The sequence below is a fragment of the Triticum aestivum genome, chromosome 4A (assembly GCF_018294505.1).
Source record: "Triticum aestivum cultivar Chinese Spring chromosome 4A, IWGSC CS RefSeq v2.1, whole genome shotgun sequence".
Classification (NCBI taxonomy): domain Eukaryota; kingdom Viridiplantae; phylum Streptophyta; class Magnoliopsida; order Poales; family Poaceae; genus Triticum; species Triticum aestivum.
In genome coordinates this window covers 407,408,166-407,415,117 of record NC_057803.1, presented here as the reverse complement: position 1 = coordinate 407,415,117, position 6,952 = coordinate 407,408,166, and positions in this window count along the sequence as shown.

Here is a 6,952-nt window from a genome sequence, read left to right as displayed (position 1 = left end):
GTTGTACTGGCCCACAAACTTGCCCCACCACACGTAATCGAGACTCTTTCAGATTGCACACTTAGACCATTGGGCAGAGAACCAGCTACAACCCATCTAACCCCAACCCCAGCGGATAGTAACCCACTTCTAGTTGACAAAGCACCATGTCCACCATAGAGTACCCCCAAACGAGCAATTTGTAAAGCAACTGCAGTGCCCAAAGCATGAAGACCACCATAGCAAACCCAAACTCCACATTTAAAGTAGAAGTGCAACTGTTCTCAGGTCAGATTCCATATCTATGGCCCATACTCCTTTGATGTTGCATCACTGTATTTACTCATACCGACTACTTTTGAATATGAAGGATCCAATTGAAACTCCAATGGCGCAACACGTATGTTTTAAACCTATTTCTTTAATTGGATTGTTGTTCTAACTTCTTGCTCTATGTTGATTTCAGTTTCAGTTGTATAAACAGTTATGTTCTCATGTGATGCACATTACAAGTGTTTCCAATGCTTTGTAGTTTCTCACACTTATATTCTGTCTATGCTGCTGTGTCTTCAAAATATATGAGTTGAATTGTGTCTCTATCTTGATTTGGCAACATAAACTAGAATGATATGGACAATACAATGACCATAGTACATAGATATATGTTTGTTTCATGCTATTATCCCGTCCACCTTACTACTGAATCGGTTTACCAAAATGAGTTTGGTATAATACATGCTGAACTTGTGATGTGTCTGCTTGTTTCTCTTGTAGTATGCAAACAGAATATTGGAGAAGAGCACCGCACTATGCAATGGTAGAGAAACTATTGTAGATAAGGTTCAAGATAGTGAGACAACCCGGTTGGTCTCCATGAAAGGTGATAAAAACGATCTTGTAGACAGTGAGAAAACCCCACAGTCCTGCGTTGACGTAGTGTTCGACTTACTGGCCAGTACTGCTAGCACAAGCTCTTCGACCTCGCTGCCTGAATCACTTCGGCTCCTTCATTCTCAGCTACAAGCAGAAAGGCATCAGTCAGATGTGTTGCGGCAAGAAGACGAAAGACTGAGGAAGTCCCTGCAGAATTCAGAAGCATACTTTCTTGTGCAACAACACGCGCTGGAGGATTTAAGCGCCAAACAAGAGAAAGTTAATTAGCTTTCTAAGCATCTTGCCAGCATTATGGGTACCCAGGATATTTGTTCTCGAGCTCTTCTGAAGTTGTTTCAGTTCTGGACTTGTTTTGCTGTGGCGTTTATTTGCACTTGTTACCAACTTTGACGACCAGTGTATGTGATATGCTGCTTTGTTCCCTATATTTGCACTGGTAGTGAAGTTTGATGCCCAGTGGATGTAATATGTGTAATAGTCGTGATAGCCTAGCGTAAGTTGCTTGCTTATTTAGTTCCTTGTTGTCTTATTTATTTGTTTGCTTGTAGTTAATGCAATTCTTTTTCCGCGGTTTGCTAGTGGCCACAATAACCTATTTTTAAAAACTGGGCCACAATAACCACGGGCTACATATTTACTGTAGTTACCATGGGCCTCCTACAGGTCATAGAAACAATGGTCCTTCTACAGGCCGTAGAAACAATGGGCCTTCTACGGGCTGTAGCATTAATGGGCCTTCTATGTGCCGTATGATCGATAGGCCAAACATGGGCCAATAACAGACCACATTATGGGCCGTAAATGTGCTAGATTTGGAATCGTCCGTTCATCGGCCGACAATAACGGGCCATCATTAATCGGTCGTATTGGACAACGCTATGAAAGCGGCCCAACGGATTAACGGGCTGCAAACGGGTAGGCTGTAACCGCGGGCCGAATTTGGCGCACTAGCAGAAAAGGCCAATAACGGGCCGCAAGTAACCGAATACTGGAAATGAGCCCAAGAATAAATGGGCGTCGAGAAGGCCGAAAGATAACACGGGTTGGAAATGGCCCAAATTAATAATGGGCCATTAATGGGTATAAAGGGGTACACAGTTCATTGCGGGCCAGATTCACCACGGGCCATTAGTGGGCCAAGAGTTACAAATGGCCTCGTATGGGCTGAAAGACATCATGGGCCATACATCGGCCGAAAGTTACAACAGGCTGGAATCATATTGGACAGCCCAGATGAAGCTATTGGGCTTAATTCCGATAAGCCGTAACGGGCCGTGAGTTAGCGGGCCGTAAATGGGCTATATAGGAACATGCTTTCTGTCGGCAGGCCCGTTACCTTTTGACCAAGTCAAACGGGCCAGCCTTTTCACCAGAATGGGCCTCTATTGGGCCGTGCCACATGTTGATGTATCATAGGCGCCTCCTGTCCAATGAATGGATGACATCTGTCCCAACGGTGAGCCAACACGTGGTTCCTCCGGCCAATGAGAATTTTACACGTGGAAAATCCTCATTGGTCCGGGCTGTTAGCGGGTTATTGGATCCAAAACCGGACCCGATAGCTTAACGGCATCCCGTTACGGTGGATGCCACGTGTCGGTCACCCTTGACGAAAGCACTTCCATGACGTGCGATTTATCGTCATGGAGGTGCACAATTCCATGATGTTAATTTGATAATGTCATGGAACACTTCTACGACAGCACAGGTATGATAGAAAATGTGACCTACTATGACAAACACGTATCATCACGGAATTGTGTTTTTTTGTGAAAGTTATGGCAAGATATTTGGACAAGCAGATCTAAGTAACAAAATATATGTAAAGCTAATTTAGCAAACAGATTGGAGTGCTAAATTATGGTAGGCTATTTCAGCAGTCAATGAGGCCGAGCACAGAGCCATCAATGGCCATCTCAGCAACAAACTTTCACCTAACAGATTGGCTACTAGACCATGGCAATCTACTTCACAATAAACATATGGCAGGATATTCTAGCAACTAATCGGGCGTGGCATGCCATCTCAGCAAAGTGAAATGAGTGCAAAACAGCGCAAGGAAGCTTCTTCAGCAGAGCATATTGACTATAAACTCTTTTGGCAAATAGTGAGATCAACAATGTCTATCAGCTAACATTCAGTGCTACTCCGACATGCACGGAGCCTCAGTCTAGAATGCGCGTTCCGTGGGAGAAGCTGACCACCATGCATCTCCACAAGAACGGCGCCAGCAGTGGCGGCGCGGCTAGAGGACGACAGTCTACGAGAGCATACTTTGGGAGCGAGAGATCAATGTGCATCCAATCGACAAACCACGGTGCCGACGTATCGGCACGGCGGGGAGGGAAGCTTTGGTAGAGTGAATGGATTGGAGGGAGCCAGAGGGAGGGGTTTGGGGAATATTATCGGCTAGTTGGACGAAGGCTAGTTGAATTTGGGATTTGGGGGGAATATTCGCACAGTGGGAGGGCGAGTTTGGCGCATGGTCAATTTCTCCAAATGCGGGCCCACGTGTCAGTGAAGAGGCACGCCGATGCGCGTTCCGTTTGTGTGAGTTGTGTGCAGGACCGACTGTGTGAGTGGTGCAATGCAACCGCGACAGGCGTGCTGTGAGTTGTCTTGGAAAACTGTAGCGCCCAAGAAGCGATTCTATCCCAATCACATGATGAACTCATGATCGGGGCACAATCGCATTTCGAGCGCCTAGCAAGGTGGGTATCATTACAACATACCATGTACTAAATAGATGAGAATAGAAGATAAAGGCTTACACTCGCCACAAGTTACCATATACATACAACAATACATAGCAACCATCATACAGAAGAGCAGGATCCGACTATGGATGAAGTCAAACGAAAAAGAAGAACGACATCCACCCTGCTAATCCCAGTTTCCCTGACCCGGAACCTAAACCCTTGATCGAAGAAGAAGAACTCCAAAAGCAAACAAGCATCACTCTCACGTCAGATCATCGCATTACCTATACCTACAACTATTGTTGTAGTAATCTACGAGCCACAAGGAATTAGCAACCCCATTACCATGGGTATAAAGACTAACAATGCTTAATATGTAGGAAAGGATAAGTGGTGAGGTTGCAGCAAGCGACTAAGCATTGTATGGTGGCTAACTTACGAGTACAAGAATAAGATGAGAAACTACGCAACGGTTGCAAACTAGTAATGATCAAGAAGTGATCCTGAACTACTTACGTTCAAACATAACCAAACCATGTTCTCTTCTCGAACTTCCCCGAAAAGAGATAGTCACGGTTACACATGCGGTTGGTGTATTTCAATTGAGTTTACTTCAAGTTCGCTACAACTAGATATTCACAAATTCCCATCTGCCACATAACCGCGGGCATGACTCTGGAAAGTTTAAACCCAACAGGGGTGTCCGAACATAGCCCATGACAAGCTCACGATCCGTGGAGACAATCCTCCATCGTGGGACATCCGATCAGACTCGGGATCCCGGTAAACAAGACATTTCGACAATGGTAAAACAAAACTAGCAAGACCTCCCGACATGCCGACACCCTGATAGTAGCCGCGCGTATCTCGTCTCAGGCCACGATCGAATTGTCCAAACTTCTGGTAGGTCAATCACAGAGTTGCCCCTGGAGGCCACCGGCGGCTGAAAGGTTTGGATCAACACCCATGAGGAGCACTGACCCGGGGGGTTGATTAAGAGACCTCGGGTGCTAGCCGGTCCCCATGCAAGTTTTAATTGTTATTAGGCAAATTGTAAAACCAAGGTTGGCCCTTGTTGGAAGAGTTTTATTCAAAGCGAACTGTCAAGAGGGGCCCATAAACCCTCACCGTGTATATAACACCGGTATGACGGAAACTAAGGCGGCAAGAGTGGAACAAAAGAACAGGCAAAATGCCGAGCCTTCTACCCATTACCAAATATATATGTGCATTAATTAAATAAGAGATATTGTGATATCCCATGATATCCATGTCCCAACATGGAAAACCTACAACTGCACCTGCAACTAGCAACGCTATAAGAGGGACTGAGCAAAGCGGTAACATAGCCAGACAAAGGTTTGCCAGGACGGTGGAAAAGGTTAGAGGCTAACATTGCAATTTGGGAGGCTTGTTAAACAAGTGGTAGGTAGCACGACATAGCGATAGCATCGAGACAACTAGCATAGCAAAGATAATAGTGAGATCCAAGGTGACGGTCATCTTGCCTAAAATCCCGCTAGGAAGAAGACCGAATCCATGAAGTAGTCGAACGGATCCTCACAATCACAACGAAACTGGGAACTATCAAGAAGAAGCAACACCGGAAAGAAGCAAACAACATGGTAAACAACCATCACATAAACATGGCATGATGCACAACCAAGTATGATGCATGTCCTGTTTAATGAGGCGTGGCATGGCAAAGTGAAACAAACAATACTACAAATTAAGTGGAGTTCAATATGCAACGAGTTGCATATCGAAGAAACGTCACATCTAATTATTTAGTTCTCTCCCGTTTATGTTACTCAACAATATTAAATGTTGGTTAACATGGCACGAGGTTAAGCATATGTAAACTACGCATTTAGGCAAGTTTAAATGAGGCCAGAAACATCAAACAATAATTCTGGAAAATCCGCATATGCATCTTTGAATGTGGTACTGTTCTAATCTAAACACAATTTTATTGTTGTTAAACAGGAAAGTAAAGTGCCCCACATTAATCTATGCATTTTTTGTTGGGGAACGCAGTAATTTCAAAAAAATTCCTAGCACACGCAAGATCTATCAAGGTGATGCATAGCAACGAGAGGGGACGAGTGTTGTACATGTACCCTCGTAGACCTTAATCGAAAGCGTTATGACAACGTGGTTGATGTAGTCGTACATCTTCATGATCCGTCCGATCCTAGTACCGAAAGTACGACACATTCGCGATGTGCACACGTTCGGCTCGGTGACGTCCCACGAACTCTCGATATAGCTGAGTGTCAAGGAAGAGCTTCGTCAGCATGACGGCGTGATGATGGTGATGATGAAGCTACCGGCACAGGGCTTCGCCTAAGCACTACGATGATATGACCGAGGTGGATTATGGTGGAGGGGGGCACCGCACACTTGTGTGTTCTAGGGTGCCCCTGCCCCCATATATAAAGGAGCAAGGGGGAGGCCGGCCGGCCATGGGGTGCACTAAGGAGAGGGAGGAGTGCTCCTCCTAGTAGGAGTAGGACTTCGCCTTTCCTAGTCCAACTAGGAAGAAGGAGGGGAAAGGAAAGAGAGGGAGAGGGGGAGGGAAAGATGGGGCGCCGCCCCCCTCCTTGTCTAATTCGGACTCCGAAGCGGGGGGGGGGGGGGCGACCAGCCCTATGGCCCCTCATCTCTCTCTCACAAGGCCCATGTTGGCCCATTAGTTCCCACGGGGGGTTCCGGTAACACCCCGTCACTCGGATAATTATCCGGTGACCCCCAAAACTCATCCGGTGTCCGAATATAGTCATCCAATATATCAATCTTTATGTATCAACCATTTCGAGACTCCTCGTCATGTCCGTGATCATATCCGGGACTCCGAACTACCTTCGGGACATCAAAACACATAAACTCATAATACCGATTGTCACCGAATGTTAAGCGTGCGGACCCTACGGATTCAAGAACTATGTAGACATGACCGAGACACGTCTACGGTCAATAACCGATAGCGGAACCTGGATGTTCATATTGGCTCCCACATATTCTATGAGGGTCTTTATCGGTCAATCCACATAACGATATACATTGTTCCCTTTGTCATCGGTTTGTTACTTACCCGAGATTCGATCATCGGTATCTCAATACCTAGTGCAATCTCATTACCGACAAGTCTCTTTACTCATTCCGTAATGCATCATCTCGTAACTAACTCATTAGTCACATTGCTTGCAAGGCTTATAGTGATGTGCATTACCGAGAGAGCCCAGAGATATCTCTCCGACAATTGGAGTGACAAATCCTAATCTTGATCTATGCCAACTCAACAAACACCATCGGAGACACTTGTACAGTACCTTTATAATCACCCAGTTATGTTGTGACTGTAACACCCTCGATGCGAC